At 46.1% G+C, this 12933-nt stretch overlaps 1 long non-coding RNA gene across 1 annotated transcript in view; it reads left to right on the forward strand.

Moving 5' to 3' along the window:
- LOC139049840 (uncharacterized) overlaps positions 1-12216 on the forward strand; it is a 166413-nt gene extending 154197 nt beyond the window's left edge. Inside the window, exon 3 of the long non-coding RNA XR_011508604.1 lies at positions 12142-12216. This is a non-coding gene — a long non-coding RNA (uncharacterized lncRNA). The remainder of the gene's footprint in view (positions 1-12141) is intronic.
- The last annotated feature ends 717 nt before the right edge of the window (positions 12217-12933 follow it).

The raw sequence follows: 12933 nt of genomic DNA on the forward strand, positions 1-12933 counted from the left end.
GCGATATCTTCGAGGTAATTTGCGGCCGGTGCATAGTTCGGCGAGCCGAGATGGCTTGTCGCTTCGCGTGGCTGTATTCCACCGTGCCTAGTGTGCAGATCGCGTAATCTCACGTGTCGTACGGGCGTTCTAGCGAGCGAAAGCTCCGAAGCGTCGACTCATGTTCGTATTCGCAGGTGTGACATCGCGCTTGCTAAATTATTAAAGAGAAAATGTTTAGTGTGAGTTTTTTAGCCGATAAAACTACATATCTTACAATGTGGAGTAATCCGATACTTTGCTATCACAATGAAAGCCTTCGCTTTTCGGGCGAAACTGTTAAATATTTTTACAACAAATGGTATTTAAGCAAGCGAACTTAGATTTTATTGCACAAATGCTATGGTATGCGCCATTTTTTAACGAACCCTCAACGGGCCATATAGCAAATTTTGGTTGAACGTTGGAAGTGGTTACCTGTCATCTAAGGAGCATTTTGCCACAACAATCCTTGAAATGATTTCAATAATTGCAGAGATAGAAACATTTGAGAGGACGCTAAGCCGTGATTGCAGGAGGCGAGCGTCGCCGCCAAAACACGCACTCTCTTCACTTGCGCCGTCTAGCCACCACAAGCGATATTCCTTGCCTGCGTTTTCCGATAGGGGAGCCGGATGATCGCGTGACGAATTCGTCACGGGCTGCGCCTTTTTTTTTGTTTTTGCGGAATTTTTGCTTAGCGGTACACTTCCAGCGACGGTCTCGCACACGAGCTGTTGCGTCTGTCTCGTTTCGTCCCACGGGCGATTTTGCACGCTTCAGCATTGTAGAAGGCAGCATAGTTTCGTTCATTGCAGGCGCGGCTGGGTGACGTGGGAAGAAGCAGACTAAACCAAAGGACATCTTTCTTGGCATGCGGCACGACATAAAAGAAAGACATGCAGGTATTCGGTTAGTTTGTTTCGCTATGTTTTAAAACTTCCAGTCGTCTATTGAAGAACATAATAAACAAATAAATAAAGTCGCCTTGAACAGTTTGTGTACTCACGTGTCACTGTGAGCGAAGTCACAGCTCTGCCAGGTACGTAAGTGCACTGGCGCGATATATACGTGGACTCTTTCGCTGGGATGGCGGTACCCCAATGGAGAACGCGAATGGCGTTGGGTTTGAAATTGAAGCTCTTTGCGTGGCGGGTGGGGACGCAACGCGCTTGTCAGCTCGAAATGGCGAGACCTGATGAGGGACCCTGCCTTGCAGTCAACGTAACCTCGATGGCAGTAATACTTGTCCCCGGAAAGCGTAGTGAATTCTGCAGCCCCCTGTTTGTGAAACACACTTGAAACACTTCCGCGCTGCTTGAATACTTAATTTGAGGCAAAGGCGGTGGCTAAATGTTACGCTTTTGATTTATTTTGCGCGAAACCCACAGCATGCGACTACTTTTCAAGCAATATAATCAAGGCCTTAGATCAAAAATGAATTAGGGTAGCGTTACAAACAGCGCATAAATGCTAAAAAGAGGGAGAGTCCGTGCGACCAGTTTTGTTTCCAAAAGTAATCACAGCTACTCACCTAAAATTTTGGCCAATAAATATACAATGAGCCCTATTTCCATCACAGGCAAACTCTGAGTGACATAGACGTTTCTGAAGGCACTGGGAAACAAGCATGATAAAGGCCGTATATCATGTTCGAGCACTGTTTTGCAATATTGCAATAAGGAATTTCCCTGAAGGCATAATTCTTAACCAACATATCTGAATTATGTGTGTGCTTTGAGGCCTGTGTTGGGAATGAATTGAAGGTGTGTATAGTGGAATTTGTTATCACGTCTCCAGTGATCATAACTGGTTGCGACATTGTAGCGGAGCCGGGCTTGCAGTAGCAGACGCGAGTGTTCCGATTGGAAGCCTGGACTTGTGCATACTAGGTGGTAAGTATGTGCCTATCCATAACTTGGACTGAGCACTATGGACACGTAGCACCCAGTGGAAAATGAGACTACTTCCACTTTGACACCCCAGCCGGTGTAAGGGCGAACCCGGCCATAACCCTTATGAACACAATTTTTCCCTCCGTGGTAAAGTAAACTGGAAGGGCGCAGGCACAGGGTAGAATAAGACCCACACAATTTTTATAATGGCTGAAACTGGCACATTTGAAACTTTCCTCGCTCTTCATAATAGAAATTGCAATATTGGCTTTATAATGAACGCGGGCAAGCCCGCTTTCATTATAAGGCACTCTATAATCAGGGACTTGGAGCGACTTCACCAATATCGAGTTGTTTAACGTGCACATAAATCCAAGTACCCGAGCGTTTGATCTTTCTTTTCTCTCTCACGTTTTTTGTCTTCCTTTTTTTTTTTCAATGACGCTTCCGTCGAAATTCGTCCGCCGCAGCCTCGATTGAAAGGACGACCTTCAGCTAAGGAGTTAAGCGCCTTAGCCACTAAGCTACCGCGCCTGCTGTCGGACTAAAAAAAAATTGCAGATTTCACCTATAGAGTTAACATAACCTACTCTAAAGGAAACGCTCGCCATAGCGTCCATGCACTGAAATATGGTGCACTGGAATAGGGCAGTGTCTCGTCCGGTGGCGAAAACGTGCCTCTTTGTGCGATGACGGCCCTAGGGAAGGGGACGGGGTCTGGAGCACGCCGGTATACAGCAGCGCCATCTGTCGCTGCAGCTTGAAGTTATTGCCGGCAAAAGGAAACAATATTTGCGCAGCACAGGGCCTCGGAGATTCGCAGTTATGACTGTCGCGAAGGTCATGCATGTACGTACGGAGCTCGCCGATTGCTTTCTGTGGTCTTTTTCTGCCGGGTTCACTTATTATTTCATACGCACGGGAAGCACAGGGTTTGTAAATATGTTTGCGTTTCTGTTTGCGTGCGTGTGTGTAGGTGCGCGTTTGTTTGTTTTCTTCGGTGAAACCTGGCGACCACCTTTCTGGCTGGTGCGACATGAAACGAATCCCTTGCAACCCACAGGGCACAGTGCAGCTGCTTCTTCCTGGTTTCTTATCGTCATGTGTTTCGAAATAATAAAGACATATGCGTGCTTACTGAACGGAACGAGCAGACGAGCCTTTGTTTGTCTTCTGCAACCGCAACGCTGAGCAGATCATCAGGAACACTGCATGAGCTGTGATTGGAAATGTGCACGCTTACACGGCGTTGCTGAAGTATCATAACAGCTTGCAGTGCTTATTCTTTTCCGAATAATATAATTCCAATTGTTTTGATAGTGGTTTTGTTTATGAATGCAGAGAGATTTACACAAGATGTTTAAACTTCGCGTGCAAGGCACGCCGGTGGTTTACAGTTTCCTCCTGGTAACGTCACATCAGAATCATCCCCGGTTCTCCCATTGTTTTGCTGTACGGGCGCCACACTGCCCCATTCCAGTACACCATAAGTGAACTGTGCAACTGCAAGGACACCGCCATGCTGCTACATTCCGCCGACGATATGCGATTCAGACGAGACGCGCAATGAACGCGATACGGAGCCACCCTACGTTATGATTATGCGCTGTAGTTCAGGTGCCTCCAAACGTACCCTTTAACGCTCGATAAAAAATAGCTAAATGTTTTACAAATGACGATCTGGTATTTCTAAGTTATACACGGAATGAGCTTTTCACATTGTCCGCATACGTACGTGCTCGGGTAAATGCGAGTTTTCGCATCGTATAATGAGTATTGTAAGTCTCACGAAAAGCGGCACCTTTGCAGTTGCCACTTTTTTTTTGGCGCAGATTTACTCTGTGTGTCTAGTGGTAAAATCATTACGATGTCACGCCTTAATGCACTATCAAGCTACGTAAAGGGCAGGGAAAATATTACATGAAGCAAAATGAGTATTGAATGAATATAATTTATTGATAGGAAAGACAGAGAGGACAAAATGAGTAGATTAGCATTTTTCTCTAGCAGAAAAGTAGCTATCCAAATAAAGACACGGGATGCACATATTTTACGTAAATTTTATTTGGTCGCCGTTTGCATATTCTCAGTAGCCTTCGGGAAATGAAGAGAAACTTGCGTAGAGATCCCGGTGCACCTATGGAGTTTGTGTAACGTACCGAGTGCGCGCTTTTTGGTTATTGAGCAGGCTCCACTGACACTTAAAGTTTCGTGTCCGCGGTAATAGGAAAATTCATTCATTATTCTTGGCTAACACTAGTGTATGCGCTGACAGTGAATGTAATCTCTGACTTTCGTTTCATACTGAACTTTATTGTTTCTTGCGGGCTTATTTCATTACCTATAAACGTTAACTCCAGCGATATTTCGAGTTCAGTGGTTGTCTGTGAAATTCGCGAGAGACGTTCCTCTGGGCATGCACGTCGGCCACATTTTCGAAACAGCAGGGTTGAAATAAATAAATAAGGGCTTTTATGTTCTAACTCTATCATCTGATTATGGACCATGCCGTAGTCGGGGCATCGGAAATCTGTTGAACCTGAGGTTCATTACCGCGCAGCTAAATCTAAGTGCATGGGTGTTTTCGCAATTCTCCCCCATCGAAATGCGGTGGCCATGAGCACGGTTTTGAGTAGGGCAGATTTCTTAGGAATTATTTCTTCAATCGCCTGAAACCACGTACTTTTTCTTTTCCTCAGCTATTGGCCAGATTGTGTTATGAATTAAATAGCAGTGTACGCAGAACATGCTGGGAATTAATGACCGACGACAAAGTTGACAATCGGGAGTTAGAGTTTTACATGATATGTTGTTGTCGCGAGGAGTTCCCTGTGTATGTGTGACTCATGGTCGCAAAGTTGTGATGCATTGTCGGCTGCACAAGTTTCAGTCTGCACGAGCCGCGAACACAGTTTAAGTTAACGTCGATCGCGTTGAGCCGATTGGGTTAGACCCAGCAGAGTCCCCGAGTTTGGGCTCCTGTTACCGGCAGACCCGTCCTTAACCACACGCCACTGGATGAAAAAAGACTGCCTTTATATAGTGGTATTTTTACCATGAAGATTTGAAATCAAACATTCTTCATTTCGTAAAGTGGACAACCAAAAAACTGTGAAGCGATGAGACTGCGCGCGATAAACATCGGTACGTTGCCGTTATCCAACGCTGCCAGTCGTCCTCACTGGCACTTCCTTGAATAAACATGACTGCCTACGTGGGTGTGCTTGTGCGTATTGTTAAGCAGGCTCATTATTTGCCTTTCCCGTTTCACTGTTTGCCTCTTTTACCACAGGGGACCCAGTGGTATACCCACTTCGATACGTCAGCGTGAAACAACCACCTCGTTCGGCTACCGACGGCTTCAATATTGACATCGGTGCCCGTTCCCGAAACAAAATTAGGCGTTCCTAAAATGAGCCATCATTAGTCGAGTCACCTAGTGGAGGACGACGGTATTAAAAGCGGAGACTATTCGAGAGCGAGGAAAGAGCGTCCGGATGTGAACTGGGACGTTTAATTTGCTCTTGCACAAAGTGGGCTTCCGATCTCGAGCTGTGTAACTAAGCTAAATAAACCCCTTTACCTTGATTTTCTACAACGTGATGTAGTAGCTTATGGGCTTGGTAAATCCCATGCCGTGAGCGCCACCGTAGCTGCAACCCAGCTCATACACTTGCACTTACCATGTATAATTGTTCGAGAAAGGTGCGCTAATGGTTCCTTTGGGATGCACGTACTTACTTGCCTTGCGAAGATAGTCGTGAGAGAATCTTACAAATGTATAATCTCTGATTTCTTCCAAATGTTGAATCCGCTCCCGACGAATGAAAGCGAAGGAATCAGTGGCCGCAACAAATCGTATGCTGGGCTTTATGTCCTATTCTCTCTCGTGATGTCGCACTTGGAGGGCATTTGCAACTTCTATGTGTGGTGCTCGGCGTGAAAGGAACTCCAGACAGGAACGCGGCAAATCGTGAAAGGAGAAGGCCTTGTCCCGGTCAGTGGAATTCGTGGCGCCTGCAGGCGCGACTTGCCGATCTCGTGAGCCCCAAAGTTGAGTGCATGGGAGTCATTCGAATATGAGTCCCCGTTCTGTCCTGTGAACTTGCATTCGGTCATTGCTGTCGCCTACTGGTAGAAATAATTCGACACTGTAACCTGCACTACAAGGAAAGATCGATTACCTGTGTTGCAAAAACCCATTGGTTGTTAAAGGTATATGAGGATGTTCAGTAGGGGGGCTGTGTCATGTAAGCAAATACATTTCCGCACATTATTTATTTGTCCGCGACTGGACAAATGAAGTGTCAATGTAACCATACACTTTTGGATTGTGCCACAGCGATGTATTGTAAACGTTTTCGGCGCTAGCCTACGGTGGTGCCTACAGCGTCCGCTAGCTCATTGCTTCCCACCCGCAGTATCCACACAAGGATCCAGAGGAATTTAAATTCTTTGTTCTTCGTTGGGGAATATCCATAATTTAGGCACCATCGGGATGCACCATCGCATGTGTGTGTGTGTGTGTGTGTGTGTGTGTGTGTGTGTGTGTGTGTGTGTGTGTGTGTGTGTGTGTGTGTGTGTGTGTGTGTGTGTGTGTGTGTGTGTGTGTGTGTGTGTGTGTGTGTGTGTGTGTGTGTGTGTGTGTGTGTGTGTGTGTGTGTGTGTGTGTGTGTGTGTGTGTGTGTGTGTGTGTGTGTGTGTGTGTGTGTGTGTGTGTGTGTGTGTGTGTGTGTGTGTGTGTGTGTGTGTGTGTGTGTGTGTGTGTGTGTGTGTGTGTGTGTGTGTGTGTGTGTGTGTGTGTGTGTGTGTGTGTGTGTGTGTGTGTGTGTGTGTGTGTGTGTGTGTGTGTGTGTGTGTGTGTGTGTGTGTGTGTGTGTGTGTGTGTGTGTGTGTGTGTGTGTGTGTGTGTGTGTGTGTGTGTGTGTGTGTGTGTGTGTGTGTGTGTGTGTGTGTGTGTGTGGTGGCCATAGTATGCCACACATGGGACGGGGTTGGAAGGTGGGCGCCAGTGGCTGCGCATGGTTCTTCGGGTGGTTGAGCACATTCCCTGGTTGCGTGCGGTACCTTGGAGGTAACCTGTGGCGCGTGCATAGTGAGGGAGCCGAGACGGCGTGTCGCTTCACGTGCGTGGTCTTCCAGCGTCCCTAAGGCTGCGTTCACACTTGGTCGCGGAGCAGGCGGAAGCGGAAAAATCTTGACAAAATCCGCCCGCCCAGGCGGAGAAACGGGCGGAAAACCAGGCGGCGAAAAAATCGGTCTCGGACCGATTTTTTCGCCCAGGCGAAGCGGAAAGAAGTTCCGCTTTACCGGAAGCTGCAATCGCATGTAAACATCCGGTCGTAAAATTTAACATTTTCCGTAGCTCATTGTCTATATTTAGGAAAAGCAACTAGCTAAAGCTATTGAAACTATGTCTTGTTTATCTTCCATGGTAGACGAAAGTTAAAAACGACACGCGCAGTTGCGCGAAATGGTAGCTTTACTAACTGATGGGTAAATTAATGAACGTACGTCTTGAAATAGTGTGATGAACAGTGCCGCCGCGCGGACAAACGTACGCAAACTAGATAGATGTGGGCGAAAGCGGAAGTGGTTTCCGCTGTAGTGGCGAAACAAATGTGAACGTTTTGTACATGCGCGAAAAAGATTATCCGGCCGCTTTGGCTTTTCCGTCCGCTTGCGGTTTGCCAAGTGTGAACGTAGCCTAAGTGTTAGAGATCGCGTAAACACACTTGTCGCAAATGCCCTGAAGTGAGAGGCTGCTCCAAGAGTTCCATTGTTGATGCGGACAGTACTTCATCATGACAACGTGCCTCCTGTTTGACTAGGTGCACATGAGACCGTGCTTGCTATTTTTTTAGCAAGAAAATATTTACTTTGAGCTATGTAGCCCACAAAACTATCAACCTTATGATGCGTAGTTGTCTGGCACTTCACTATTACAATTAAGTACTACTCCATTCAGACGAAGCTGTTACCTTCTTTAATACGAAAACTGGTATACAAGCACGCACACATAAATTCGATTGCACAAGCGCTATGGTCAGCGCCTTTTTTAGAGGAACCCTCACCGAGCCACAATAAAATTTTGGTTATCCTTTGGAAGTGGTTACCTGCCCTCTAAGAAGCGTTCTGAGGCAACAGTTCGTTAAATTCGATCAATAATAGCAGACATGGAAATATTTGCAATGGTGCTAACCCGTGATTGCAAACAGACGTGCGTAACCACCGAAATAGACGCCCTCTCCATTTTTCCTCTCTAGGCTCAGCAAGCGAAATTCCGTCCCTTCGCTCTCCCATGCCTCGGCCGGAGGATCGCCTGACGGATACGTCACCGGTCCTGCCTTCTATTTGCTCTGTCGTATTTTTGCTGAGTGGTAAAGCTCCGGTGACGGTCTCGCGGGCGAGCTCTTTTGTCTGTCTTGTTTTGCGCAGCAAGTGATTTCTCGCGCTCTGCACAAGAACACCTGATCAGCGCCGTAATCGCGAGCAATGAGGTAGGCGTGAGAGGATGAAAGAGCATGAGACCGGTGTTGGAATACGCAAACAGAAACGACATAGTTTGGTTGTCTGCGCCCGAAAATGCGTGACGTGGGAACAAGGAGACGAAATGGAAGTACATCTCTCTTACCATACGGCACGAAGTAAAAGAAAAACACGAGGACATTCGGCTTGCGTGTTTCATTATTTCTCTTCACTTTAAGTCATCCATTGAAAGAACATAGTAAACGAATAAATGATGTCGGCTTGAATAACTTTTGTAGTCACGTTTCACTGTAAGTGACTTCACAGGGCTGCCATGTACGTAGGCGCAATTGCGCGATATAAACATGGACTCTCTCGCTGAGAGGCGGCGCCCCTGCGGACAACTGCAAACGGCGTTTGGTTTGAAATTGAAGTACCTTGCGTGACATGTAACTTTGCAATACTGAGCAGACACTATCCTTAGCGCGAGTGGTATACACTTCGCTTGTCATCTCATACCGGTAAGACCTCATGAGTGCCTGGCCTCAAAGAGAATATAATCTTTAGGGCAATAATAGTGGTCCCTGGAAGGCGTGCTAAATTCTGCAGCCACCCCCCCGCCCTTTCATGAAACACATTTAAAACGCTCCCAGGCTGCTTGAATACGTAATTTACTGCAGAAGCTGTGGTTAAATCTGACGCTTCTGATTTCGTCTATGCGTTACCCACGGCATACCTGTTCTTTTCAAACAATGTGTTCAAGTGTCTTGTTTAGTTCAACAATGAATTTTGGTAATGGTACAAACTGTGCGTAAAAATGGAAAAGAGGTACAAAGTGTCACGCCAGTTTTCTTTACAAATGTAATCACAGCTGCAAATTTAGAATTTTCGCCATGCATTAAACATCTCATGATCCCCATTTTCGCCAGGTGCAATCTCGGCGCGACATCGAAATTTCCCATGGTACTCGCAGACATGGTTGATAAACACCGCATAATGTGTTTGAATACTTCGTTTTTATATGTTTTGATTGTGATCACAACTTGCCCTGAAGCCTTAATTCTTGATATGTATATCTCGATTACGTATGTGCTGTAAGGTCTGTGTAGTGTACTAATTGAAACTGTGTTTCGGAGAACTTATTGCCATGTGCCCAGCGGTCACAGCTGGATGCGACACTGCATGTAGCGAAGGCAAGGTTGCGATAGGAGACACGAGAGTTTCGATTTTGAGCCTGGACCTGTGCGTATTAGGTGGTACGCTGCATTTGCCTATCCGTCACTGGCACTGAGTAGTCTGGGCACGTGGCACCTACTGTTAAATACGACCACTTCCACTTTGAGGCCACAGCTGGTGTACGGGCCACCCTGCCATGGCCCGAAGCCTTCTAACCAAAACTTCCTCCGCCCTAGTAAGGTAAAGGGGGCGGAAGCAGACACAAGGTGGGATAAGAGCACCTGCCCATGAAATATATACAGCAGCTGAAACTGACGCTTTTGAAACTTCGCTCGCTCATAACGCTAGAAATTTAAATGTTGGATTTTACGCACCAAAAGCCCGCTTTGTTCATGAGGCACGCTACAGTGAGGGACTTGGATTGAGTTTATCAATTTCTAGTTCTTTAACGTGCCCCTGAATACAAGCACACGCGCGTATTTTAGTTGATTTCTTCCGTCGACATTCGGCCGCCATGACCACGATTTAATGTACTACCTTGAGCTCAGCAGTGAACGCCTTACGCACTAAGCTGCCGCGGCTGGCGTCACACATAAAAGGGGCCCCAACGTTCACCTATCGAGTTATTATAACCAACTCTAGCGCCCATGCATTGAAACCTGCAGCTGCCAGGACACCGCCATGTTGCTACATTGCGCCGCCGCCCATGCGCCGACGACGAGATGTGATTCAGACGTACGTGCAATCTAAGCGATACGGAGGCTCCCTTGATTATGGAGGCGCTATCTAGTTAAGGTGGCGACAAAGACATCCTTTAAGGCAGGCTAATAATTAGCCAAATGTTTTAAAAATTGCGATGCCATATTTCTTCACGATACGCTGACGGACGTTTACACACTGTCCCTATGGACGGTGTAATGCTAGTTTTGGCATCATTTATTGTGAGCATGGCAGAAATGGGAGGCAGGAACGTGGTGGTGCCTTTATGGTTGCCACTTCGGGCAGGTTTATTCGAATGTGTTTAGCGGTAAAAGCATAATAATATTTTGCCTTGGTGCGCTATCAAGCTACGCAGTGGACGCGCAAATATTCTTCATCTAGCGAAAGGTGAAGCCTAGCATATTTTAAAAGCAATGAAGGTGTACTTATAAAGACAGTGTCAGCGGATATTTTACGTTAATAATATTTAATCACCAATTGCATAAGCGCACTTCCGTTCTGGAAATGAAGAGAAACTTATGTAGAGAATCCTGGGCATATATGGAGTTTGCGAAAAATATCAGGAGCGCGCTTTTCGTTAGGTAGCTGGCTCCATAGACAGTGTAGGTCTTCCGTACGCTTCGTTAAATACGAAAGCTTCTGAATAATGGAGAAACGAACAAGAGGGGACACGTCCATAGACAGTGGTATGCTTGCTGATGCTTTGTTAAATACGAAAGCTTCTGAATAATGGAGAAACAAATTAAACAAGAGGGGACACGTCCAGTCTAGGGTTCATGCCATCCGCTAGCTGACCCGAGCATCGGAAAAAAATAAGGCAATGTGAAAGAAATTTTGTGTAATATACCTAGAGTGCGCTTTTCTTTACGTTTTGGCTCCGTTGACAGTTCCATCACCGCTTGGTTCAAAGTAAAATTATTTCAGTTGTCGGCTTACTCGTTTACCTGCAGGGAAAGAAAAAATAAACAAGACGGGACACTCGGCAAAAATTGGGAACACGAAACACGTCACGCCTAGTGTTCATTCTATACATAGGCTGACGCGAGCAGTGGAAAAAAACACAGAATGGGAAATCAATTCAGACGGCGTTTTATTTTTATTTTATTCTTTCTCGCTGAAACGAAAAAGTATTTTTATAAATGAACTTACTGGCAACAGGAAACAGGTCGCGGCTTGTGTTAGTCCCATTCTTTAGCTGATTCGACCATGGAAAAAAAAATGTCAAATGAATTTAGACAGCGTTTTATTTTTTTATTATTTCCCGCTAAAGCTTAAACGTTTTAGCGTTCAATGAACGTATACTTAGCGATTTGTTTTTCGTGCTTTACATAGGAACGAGTTAGCGGCAGCACAGACGCCTCATATGCATGCTTTATGCGCCAACACGCCACCGAAGCGAGTGAGGAGGCTGCATATGTGAAGTTCGCCTGTTCGGCGATCTCCATGTTTTGGATGTGGCCTGTTTCTTATGCTGCCGGTGTATTCTTGCCTTCGTTGTGTACATCGACGCGGCGCGAATGCACTATCGTACTAGAGCAAGATGAGCAATTTCGTTTGACAGTCTGCGACCCAGTTAAACCAACTTAGACTCTTATAACATGGAACCGAGACTTGTGACGCATTAAGCGAATCACAGGTCTGCTGTCTTGGAGTAGTTAATTTGAAATAATAACTCGTACTAGGAGAAGATTTCGACGCTTTCTATGAACCTCAACATTATTTTACCTTTTTTGGTAGTTTTTGCGCATGCTCGCCGCACTCGGCCTAGTAACGCAAGTTTCGCGTGCACTGAATCTTACTGGGACAAGCTTTGGCGCTTTCTCTGACCTAGAAAATTATTGTAAATAATTTCGTTATTTTTCAGATACTTTCGAGGCACGCTCACCGCCCCTGGCCTTGTGACACAGTCAACGAAAAGCGGCTTGACCGTGGTGAGAAAGTAAGTTTGGCGTTTACTCAGTCTTAGTGGCACAAGCTTATGACCCTTTGTGTGACCCCAACCTAGACCTTCTTTAGGTACTCACGCTTGCGAAAACGCGACCACCGATTGCCAGGAATGATAAGACTGGATTGTGTTGCTTGTGGTGGCAAAACGCGGGAAAGATAACGCCAAGGAGCTCAGAAACTAGTGTCTTGAAAATTCTGTCTTCTGAACGACTGAAAACAGGCGTTGCATCAACGCATTTGCCTTGAGTGCGAATAGAAGCAACACTGCCAGCGTCTAGCATGGTCTGGCTGAGCGCATCTGTGTACCATTGCGTCGGCTGAGACCAAGCGCTAACCTAGCCGAACGTGACTTTTCTTGCGACGTAATTGATGGTATTTCAGACCATAGAGGCATTTTAGTGTCACTCTCCTGTCCAATTCCTAAATCCCCCTACATGTTTACTAGTTTCCCTGATTTCACTCGTGTGGACGACAACTCCATTACTGATGCCTTATCTCATCATTTCGATACGTTTAGTGCACTTGCAGACAACCAGGACGTCAACTGCCTTGCTAATTACTTTGAGCGTCTTGTCAAATCATCTATCGAACGTTTTGTGCTCTTTATTAAAACTAAGAAAAAACATTCTAACATTCCTTGGATGACTCGCGATATCTTGCATTTGTGCCGTCGCGTTCGAAGGTTAAGGCGTTCCAGAAGAGGCACTCA

The sequence above is a fragment of the Dermacentor albipictus genome, chromosome 9 (genome assembly GCF_038994185.2).
Source record: "Dermacentor albipictus isolate Rhodes 1998 colony chromosome 9, USDA_Dalb.pri_finalv2, whole genome shotgun sequence".
Lineage (NCBI taxonomy): Eukaryota > Metazoa > Arthropoda > Arachnida > Ixodida > Ixodidae > Dermacentor > Dermacentor albipictus.